Source organism: Meleagris gallopavo, chromosome 1 (assembly GCF_000146605.3).
Source record: "Meleagris gallopavo isolate NT-WF06-2002-E0010 breed Aviagen turkey brand Nicholas breeding stock chromosome 1, Turkey_5.1, whole genome shotgun sequence".
NCBI lineage: Eukaryota > Metazoa > Chordata > Aves > Galliformes > Phasianidae > Meleagris > Meleagris gallopavo.
In genome coordinates, this window is record NC_015011.2 from 155,574,708 (window position 1) to 155,582,436 (window position 7,729).

Here is a 7,729-nt window from a genome sequence, read left to right on the forward strand (position 1 = left end):
AAAAAAAATCCCCCTGCCAAAACCTAAAAACATCAAATCAAATCCTTGGCATTTTCGTCAACACATAACATAAATTATTTACTTTAAAAAGTACGGGGTGCTTTTCAAGCTGTAATTTCAGAATATGAAGCTTATCATCTCCTCAAATCATAACACATCTTCCTGCCTTGCTCTTCCATTGAGACCTGCATTTGGGATAGATGCCAATGTTACATATGATACAGCAGCAGTTTCAAATTGGTTTATAACTGACCAGCAGCAGTCAGAAAAGATAGTATTCCAGATGTTATGACAGAACACATCTCTACAGACAAGGAAATCTTATATTGGTATGAAACCTGAAGTCCAAGGCAATCCTGACATAAATTTTCAGCAAACATATTCCTGCCATTACTGGCTGTGCTATCCTATCAATTCACTGTGATTATCTAGTCCAATACCAGGAATCCACATTTAATAGATGGTTCCAGCAGCAATCCTCTGACACAATCAGCTAAAGCTTGTTCTCTCTATCTTCTTTACCCTCATCTTTAATGCTGCCTAGAAGAGTTTTCCAGTTCTATAAACCGGTGTGTAAGGGCAGGCATTTGCTTCATAAACTCCTGCTGTTTCTCAGCTGTTTATCAGTGCAATGGAGGATTTTCAATACAGCATGTAATTAACTGTTACTGAGAAACTAAAAACAGGAGCAAGAAGTGTTGTTGAAGTGTAACAGAGAAAAGTGTGATTCGTCAGGGTTCTTCCTTCCTACAGTTTTTAAATTGTACCATGTCTCTCCCACAAATGAGCTCACGAAAGACTACAGTTTTTCCTAGTGATCTCTGCTTATGGAAATGGAAATGCCTTGCTGACCTCCAGAAAAATAACCCTCTCTACGCTACTTATAGCAAGGCAACACTGCAGATGTTTACAGGACACTTTGGCATGTGATGCATGGATAATTCAAGGACATCTCCTATGCATTCTGACACAAATATTTGTTTGTTATGAGTTAACAAAATTCATTTTGGGCAAAAGTTAGATTTTGGGAAGTATTTACATCAAAGCTTTTACTCTGACGTTTTACAGTCAGGGCTTCTGTATTTGTTTGGTCTTTTGCACTGAGTACAGAAACCATTTTTGCAAGCACTGAAACTGGTGGAGACAGTCTGAGATCTTGGCAGCGTCTTTAGCACTGAAAAGACACTGTAAGTCAAGTCCTAAGCCACTGACAACTTGACAACGGCAAAACTTCCCTGAAGTATTGTCAAGTATCTGCACATTTTAAATGTCAATATTGTTACTGAACTAGCAACTAGACTTGAAAGTATGATTGTATAATCACTAATCACAAATCTTGATTTTAATTACACCAAATCTGAATAGATAGTGCTTTCTCTTGTTTCCCAGTTCAAATCTTCTTTTCTTGCTGCTACCTTTGTTTCTGCTTCATTCTTGGCATTCTGACTATAGCCCTTTTTTCTCAATGTACTCCCACAGCTACCTAGTGCTTCCTAAATAAACGTCTATTTTTACAGCTATGTTGCACAAAGCATTACTTTGCTACAAAAGAAGCCTATTGCAAGTGATCACTGTTTGATGCTCCCATGGACCATTTCCATTTCCCCAGCTCTCTTACGACTGGAAGCCCAGCTGTTTGCTTTTTTCACTTCTTTCATTAGAGTTCACACTTTCCCTCCAGATACCCTACTAGAGCAACTGTCTTCCTACACCAAAACCCTCTGGAGATGTAGAAACATTAGTGATCATGTTAGAAGTACTAATGTGCAGAAACTTACCCAGTATTGCATTTGCTGTCTCTTGAGTTCAGCACAAAGAGCAGTCAGTCTCACAGTGCTCCTTAGTCTGAAAATAAAAGAGAGTGGATGAATTAAGAAAAGTTCTGTACTACTGTGGGAATGCATTTGTTTCTTCCTTATAAACAGATTTACCACACTTAACAGGCAAACATCCAAATCCAGCTGAGTTCTGCTGATGAAGCACCTGTTCCTGTGGGGCCGTGGTTACTGTTTCTTTGCTAAGAAGCCCCATAGGATTTGGTTTTTTTCCCACTCTCTACATCTTTGTCTCTCATAAGTAGATATATCATCTGTCCCTTCCTTACCTAAGAAAGTAAAGTCTCTTGATTTTATGAATGTATTTGAAATAAACATGCTAGTATTAATTTATTATTTTAATTGCTGCTACTACTCTGAGATTTGTACTCACCAGCCTCAAACAAGATCCATCAACCTTGTCACCAAAGTTGAGGGGGGAGTCCTCAGTTCTGATAGTGTACAGTTTAAATAAATAAGACAACTAAAAGGTAAAAAGAAGTGCTGTTTAAACACTCCATTGGTAAGTGTAAGTAAGTCACTGAAATAGAAAAAGCATCACCTGACTGGCATCCTCTTTCCCTTAGTTTCATTCCTGCAGCTGCTTGCAACTTTTCTTGCCAGGCAGTAATGCACTGAATGCAGTATTGTTTTTAATGACCTCGGTCACCATTCTAGTACTATCCCTATTCCCATAACATGTATAAATGTAGAAGTAAGCTTACTGTTGAATGCAAGTGATGTCAACATTCGTAATGGATGGTTACTTTAATTATAACAGATAAAGGAAAACTTTTTAGCCAGCATTATCTTGTGAAAGACTTTATCTGCAGCTAGTTAACTTGACAGCTTTACTGTAACTTTGTTATAATTAAATTTCTGTATCATGTAACTGTCTTGTTTGATTTTATTCCATATTACAGTTTTTAATTCTTTTAATTAACATTATAACCTCATTAACCGATAGTATGTTTTTAATGCAGCTCATTTGTAAAACAGATATTAAGTTATATCCTAATGGACCCATTGCACTCAAGTTCTGTACAAATTGCACTCCTGCCTGACCCATGACTAAAATTAAACAGAGCCTTAGATATTTAAATTCTTGCAAAATAACATGAAACTACAAGGAGCAGGAGTGGATGACACACATTTTAAAGTCCTTCTTGGCAAAGCAGGTAGGAAGTTGCAAGATGTGAAGCCGTTTCTGGTCTAGGTAAAAAATAAAAAATAAATAAACAAATCAACAACAACAACAACAACAAAACCCAGTATAAAACAACAGCTTTAGTTAAAGCAAACAATAACACATTCCGTAGCAATTTGTTATCTGTACTTAAAAAAAAAAAAAAAAAAAAAAAAAAAAGTACTCATGAGGAACCTGTACAATCCATCATTTACTGATGGAAAGAGGGTTTGATCTTACCACTCACTGCATCTAAGGCTGGTAAGAAAAACCACCTTGTAATGACAATTGTCAGTATAAGAAGGTGGTCCTAACATGATTTTCTTTAAAGTCCTTTCAAAGATACTGCTTTGTAGCATATGTCCCCTACTATTGTTTGATGAGTTATTCCAAAGAATATATCACTTAGGAAGTAACAGGCAGTACAAGCTAATAAAAATCTGAGACAGCAAAGTAAAATTAATCCAAGAGAAATGAATGCCAGTAAGTTGGCAATAATATCATTGTTTTTTCCAAACAAAAATATATTTGATAATGGTATATGCTATTACATATTTGCAACATTTGGTAATAAAACTTTAAAGGGTGAAATTTCAACAATTCCTATTTGCTGGGTTCAGCTGTTTTTTTTTTTAATATTATTCATAAATTACTTCACAGAATCACAGAATCACAGAATCACAGAATTGTAGGGGTTGGAAGGGACCTCTAGAGATCATCGAGACCAACCCCCCTCGCCAAACGCAGGTTCCCTACACCAGGTCGCACAGGTGGGCGTCCAGGCGAGACTTGAATATCTCCAGAGAAGGAGACTCCACAACCTCCCTGGGCAGCCTGTTCCAGTGCTCCGTCACCCTCACCGTGAAGAAGTTTTTATGCACATTCGTTTGAAACTTCCTGCTGCAGCTTATGTCTGTTTCCCCTCGTCCTGTCTCCACGTACCACTGAAAAGAGACTGGCCTCACCACTATGGCCGCCACACATACTTGGTGTAATTTAGATCACATTATATTAAGCACAAAGTGGTTATTTAAATATTCACAGGTCACAACAACATGCAAATGATTCCCTTATTTTCTTTATGACGATTTTACATACTTTACATACTTTTTTACATATTTCTTTAAATGTTTGCGATTAACAATTTTAGGGCAGCCAAGCATTTTGTTGTGACTGTATTAGGCTTTCTAGTGCCTCAAAAGCAGAATGTATTCATTAATACTTTTTTTTATTAGTATTGTTGTTTTAAAAGACAATTACTATGGCAACTATTTATCTTCACGTTTTCACTTTGCTTGTCAAAATCTTTGTAGGAGAGGTACTGTAGATGACATGCAGTACTTAAAAATATCCTCTAGATGACACTGTTTACTGCATTTAGAAAATACGCAGGCGTTTATGAGAAATAGCTGCAAATTGAACCAATTACATCTGACAACCATTGTTTGAGTCTAAGCCTGTTCTCTTGACGTCAGTGGACAAGATTCCAGCAGTTTCAGTGAAAATATGAAGAGATCCTATTTTTATCTATAAAACTAAACAATAGTTTTGTATTTTCAACAGAAAAGACTGCAATTTAAAATACAATTAAAATAGTTTTCATTGCATTCTGAGCTATAAAATATACCATAGGAATGCTTTCTAATTGCTGAAACCCCTTCTCACACACACACTTAATTATTCTGAATGACTTTGTTTAAAAACGACACTGTATAAATATTAATCTTTTTTTTTCAACTATTCTTTGTTCTGCAATCTACATTCAATGTAGCACAGTAAATTTGAGTTCATTAGATCAGCTACTGCTATTTAGATGTAAATGTCTTTGAGGAGGATTAATCACTCTCTAATTCTGATTTTTTAAAGTCAAGATAATGAAGACATTTTCTGACATTTCTCTGATTGGGAAAAAAAAAGAAAAAAAGAAAAAAAAACCTAGAAATTCCCGTTGTGCCTCTGTGCCTCTGTATGAAACAGTTCATAGTAGCTAAAACTTGAAAGCCTGATCTTGAGTTAGTAAATTAGGTTAGAATGCATTCCAGGAAGTGATTTAGTGGCAGAAACATCTAGGCTCAAGATGCTTCTCCCCTACAGAGGCATCTTGGTTGCTTCTAGAACCAATGGAAAGAGTTAAACATTTCAGAGTGTTCTCCTCCTTTAAAAATGAATTACAGACTACTCTTTAAGCCAGATGGAGAAGAAGGAGAAGAAAGAGATTTATCAACAATCACATGTAGAGCATATAGTGGTATGTGATGGAGCAATGTTTAGAGCACCTTTTCAATTTGCACCTTAAGACTTTGTTAAAGAATGTGAGAGACCTGTAGAGAAACTGAAAGCTATTGTTAGTAGGCATGTTTTTCAATTACTTGTTACAGACCTCACAGAAGTGGTAAATGAACTACCAAGAAGACATGAACCATAAGCTGGAAATCCCTAACAGTTTTCTAAAGAAGGAATAAAGATGAGAGGTTTTTCCTCTATCTTACATGAATCAAATCACACACCACTCTCCCACTACCAGAGTATTCATGGAGGGTTATGTTTACTGACATTCCTCAAGATTTTCTCTAATGACTGTTTTATGTACAGGACATAAACAGCTCATGGAATAGAGAATCCAGTGAGAAGAGGGAAAAAAAAAAAAACAACACAAAACATCTTATTTGTAAATTCTTATAGGGTTTAAGATATGTACTAGTTTGGCCATGACTAAGAGACTTTTGAGTAGCCACAAAAGTAAAAGGCCAATTTATCAAAAATTTTACCAGTGTGAATTGAAACAAGCTGTTGAGAAACCTCCTCCACTGTTTGATGAGGTCAGGCTTACAGGGCTACCTTCTGAGGTAGATGTTTCTACCTAATTTTAGGCAATTGAGATAACTTTAGATGAAGCTAAGGGGTTTGACTGTGTTTTTTGTTTTGTTTTGTTGTGTTCTGTTTTGTCTTAACTACATAACTTCTTGGTGGTTTTACAGATTTAGGTAAGATCTACTTCTCGCTAGGATGAGCAACTTTAGTGTAAATGAGGAAAATGAATTTGTGTCCTTGTATCAGAGCTGCCTTAAGCCACATGGGATCACAGATAATCATCTGTAATGTTAGGGAAGATTTATGAAAATCAGCTTCATGTCATATTTTTGGGGAGGACCTTAGTCTTCAGCATTACTTCATCTTAACAAAGCATCTTAACAAGAGAACTGAAGTCCTGCAACTCCTTTGGTTCCTTTACAGCAGCATAGGTATCTGTACAGTGAGAAAAAAAATAATCTATTTCTACAATTAGCAAAGACAGTCTCTTCATTCACTTAAATGTAATAATGTTAACAATATTTCCATAGTTCAAAACAGTAATTCTGTCAATAACAAGCAAAATGTTATTGTACTGAATACAACCGATTACCCCCACTAAAGTCCTCTGGCACTCATGTTATAAGGTTCCTTACATTTCTAAGAGAAGAATCAGGTGAGCAGTAAGGTAAGTTAAGCAATAGCTGGATTTCAGCCTTTAAATGACTGGTGTTCTTTGATGTGCGTATAAAGTTTACAGAGTTGGAAAAAAAGAAGGACTTGGTAATAATTACTCCTCACTATGACAGTAGCATAGGTAGGATGTATCTGATACTTACAGTGACTGACATATCCTGTAATGACTGAAAGTAAAGGACCTTTCCAATTACAGATATTTATTATTATTACACACTCGTGTACTTTTTTCTAGTATCACATATAGTTCATTAGGGTTTTTACTTCAACAAAATATGTAGGTTTATGCTATATATATATAGCTGTAAGAATGTTTAAACAGGACTCTGAGTAAACCTGAGTTACTGATTTGCAAAATGTCCTATCTCAGAAACAAGTATCCTCTCCTCATCACAGGACTGAGGTTTGCAGGCATGAATATAAACTAGTCAGGCAGAAGACCTTCAGTCTATCCAAGATTTAGAAAGATAAGGGGGAAAGATAGAGATACAAAAAGGAATCTAAACACTGATCCCTGTAAATTCATCTGAAAATAACAATTTTCTGGCATATGTCAGATCAAGCTTTGCCAAGAAAAAATACAAATAAACAAACAAACAAACAAAAAATAGTGACAATTTCAAGCAACTCATAACACTGTTTTTTGGGCGATTTTTTTTTTCTAATTCTAAGTTTCTTCCCCAGGAGGGTGCATTTTGCTCGCTCTGCCAGTAGCTGGACAGAGTGAAATCTGTTAGGCTTTGTTCAGGACCACTGTGGCACCTTCCTACCTTTGCAAGGACTGAAAGCAATCTAATCTATCTGTCTAGACAAGGCTTTTCTCTGGTCTGATCCTCCTCTTTGGTGTTGCTTGTGACATCCAGAAATTTGACAAGGAAAGCAATTATTGATCAGTCTGAGGTGTGTTTTGCTGTGATAATTGCCTAAGCATTACTGTGTGATGCCCCTATAGATAGCTGCTTACTTATTTCCTGAGGCATTTCGTCCTTAGAGAGACAGAAACATTGATAAGGAAGAGGACAAAATGACTAACTTTGATGGGGTTTGTGTTGAAATATCTGCTGCTTGTCAACAAGGGGGGAGAAGATGTGATTTATTAGTAGTAAGAAATGAAACATAATGTTAACCCTCATATTCTTCTCCCAGACTATTTTCTGATTGTGACCACACACTAAGTTCCCATCAGGAGAAAGTAGTGCCCCATTATCTTCATATTTTTACTTTCTGTATTGTAACTTGCCAC